This window comes from Mustela lutreola, chromosome 10 (genome assembly GCF_030435805.1).
Source record: "Mustela lutreola isolate mMusLut2 chromosome 10, mMusLut2.pri, whole genome shotgun sequence".
Taxonomy (NCBI): domain Eukaryota; kingdom Metazoa; phylum Chordata; class Mammalia; order Carnivora; family Mustelidae; genus Mustela; species Mustela lutreola.
Window position 1 is genome coordinate 106,924,835 of NC_081299.1, and position 2,529 is coordinate 106,927,363.

A 2,529-nucleotide genomic window follows, 5' to 3' on the forward strand; every position below is an offset into this window, starting at 1 on the left:
AGGGTTATGGTCTGTGGACCTCAGCACCTTCTCTGTCTGGAATGTTGTCTGAAACCTCCTCTGTGTCTTTGGCTGATCAATTTCTATACATTCTTTGATTCTGGGTCTAAATGTCATGTTTTCAATTACTTGTATGTGGAATTTAAGAAACAAAGAAGATGAACACAGGGAAGGGAAGAAAAAATAAAATAAGATGAAAATAGAGAGAAAGGTTAGCCATAAGAGATGTGGAACTCTTGGAAGCAAACTGGTTGCTGGAGGGGAGATGGGTAAGGGAAGGGGTAATTGGGTGATGTATATTAAGGAAGGTACCTGATGTAACGAGCACTGGCTGTTATATGCAACTGATGAATCACTAAATTCTACCCCTGAACATTATAATACACTATATATTAACTAAATTGAATTTAAATAAATAATCTAATAAAAATAAAATAAAATAAAATACGTTGTATCTTCAAAGAAGAACTCTCCCCCCATGGTCAGCCATGTACTTATTCAGAAACATGTCCCTTTCCAAAAGTGCATGATTTGGAACCATAACTTTAATTCTGCTGTTATTAATTTTATATATTTTACATCTATCTTCTCATTAGATGTTAGCTATATGAGGAAAGGGACATCCCCAGTGTATCCCAGCTCTTGGTAGTGTCAGGTATAGCAGCACACAATGGTAGCCCAACACATGTTTGTGGAATAAACGAATACCTTTGGTGTCTTCTCTGCAGTAGTGAGGTTGAATCAGGTGACCCCGGGCATTTTCCAGGGCTATCTCCTACAATGGTTGGGGTGGAAGGTAGGTGAGGGAACAGCAGCAGAAGGGTGCTAGATTCTGGATGTAATTTGGCCAGGAGGTGGTGCAGGCAGCCTGGCTCCCTGGCCAGGGCAGGGGTGGGGCAAACTGTGGTGGGTGTGGAGTTGAAACACCTTCAGGCCAGCAGCAGTCCCAGGCACAAGGGGTGAATGGCTGCGGATGCATGCAGACCTTCTGGGGCACTTGCTTCAGGGATGTGTTGGATGTTGGCCTCTTGTACCTGTAGCCACCAAACTGTTCTTGGCACATTTTAGGATGAAGAGTGGCAAGGTAGCTTGTCCTGAGGTCAGAGAGGAGACCCACCCACCATCCTGACAGTTCCCAGTCTCTTGCTTGTTTGGTCAGCGCCTTTTCCCTGAGCTCTCACAAACAACCCCATGTTCCACTTCCTTCCCTAGGCTTCCTCTCCCACCCTCTTACTTTCATCCTTGCTGAGACCTTGCAAATGTGTCTGCAACCCCATTCCCAAAGTTCTCTTTGCATCAGCCTCTGAGGTGATGAGTCCACTCTTTTATTAAGGTCCAACTCTTTACTCCTTCCTTTGATCCCCTACTGAGCTCTTCTGGAATCCCCTTCTTTAAACTGATAAGTACAGATACTACACTTGATCTTAGCCAAAAGTCTGAGAAGTGATGGGATCCCCTTTTTTAATCCATTACTTTACCTCTTGGATTTATATTTATAGCCAAAACTTCTTTTTTGAATATGAGGTTCCAATTCTAACTTTGTGCTTTACTCAACTTGAATATCTAGTGGCATCTTTGGGTCTCGATATTTATAGTTGGCTCCATATACATGTAATTAAGTTCATTGCTGTTGTTTTCTCCTGTTAATGATCTCATGTCAATTTAAATCTTAGACCAGCTGCAAGAATCCTGAAGAGTGAGAAAAAAAAAAATGTTTCTCCACAAGTAGCCCTACTCACGTTACTGAGTCATCTTACCTAAAGTCAGCTGATTGCAGATGATGGCCATACTACAAAATGCATTAACAGCAACAGAAATTAATGTTTGATTAAATAATTGTGCACTATAGACTGACCAAGTAAATACATCAAACTAATTGTCACAAATTCCAAAGGGCTACTCTGTCAGTGTAAGAATGCATGAGAAATACCCCATCCTGCAGAAAAGGATAAAATTGCTTATTGAAAATTAGTAGTAGGTATCAAGAAAAAAATCCTTTCAGAATTAGTAAGTACCAGCCAGAATGCATGTGAGTTTGTGATCTGAATGCATGCTATCAAGGTGATTGAAAAATTGAAAGTGTTTACATATCAGTAGTATACCCAGAGGACTGGAAAGACTAAGTATACCTTCTTTCTAGAGGAGCTGACTTCAATCTAGGTCTCAAAACATTCCCATATGGTGAAGCTCCTAGTAAATTGAATATGACACAGTAAAAAACACAAGACACAAAAAGAAACAAGGTAAAATAAGAGTCAGCAGAAACCAGAAACAGAAGAACTGGTTCCATAAAGACATCAGAAATCAGACATTAAAACTGTCAGATATGGAAGAAAAAAAAATGACATTGCTTATTTATGTTAAACTATATTGAAAAATTCTGACAAATAAGTTTAAAAAAGAACTCAACAATGGAATGAGCTAAAGTGAAAAAGAAATAAATCACAAAAGAGAATATCTAGATATTTAATAAATATATAAAAGGAGGGGGGGCAAGATGGCAGAGAAGTAGGAGACCCTCCTTCCACC

The 2,529-nt window shown here is 39.7% G+C and overlaps 1 non-coding gene across 1 annotated transcript; it reads right to left on the reverse strand.

Annotated features, from left to right (window-relative positions):
- Positions 1-1,258: 1,258 nt before the first annotated feature.
- Positions 1,259-1,448, reverse strand: LOC131810737 (U2 spliceosomal RNA). Its single transcript, XR_009345709.1, has one exon. It is a non-coding gene; the product is annotated as a U2 spliceosomal RNA (small nuclear RNA).
- Between the last annotated feature and the right edge of the window lie 1,081 nt (positions 1,449-2,529).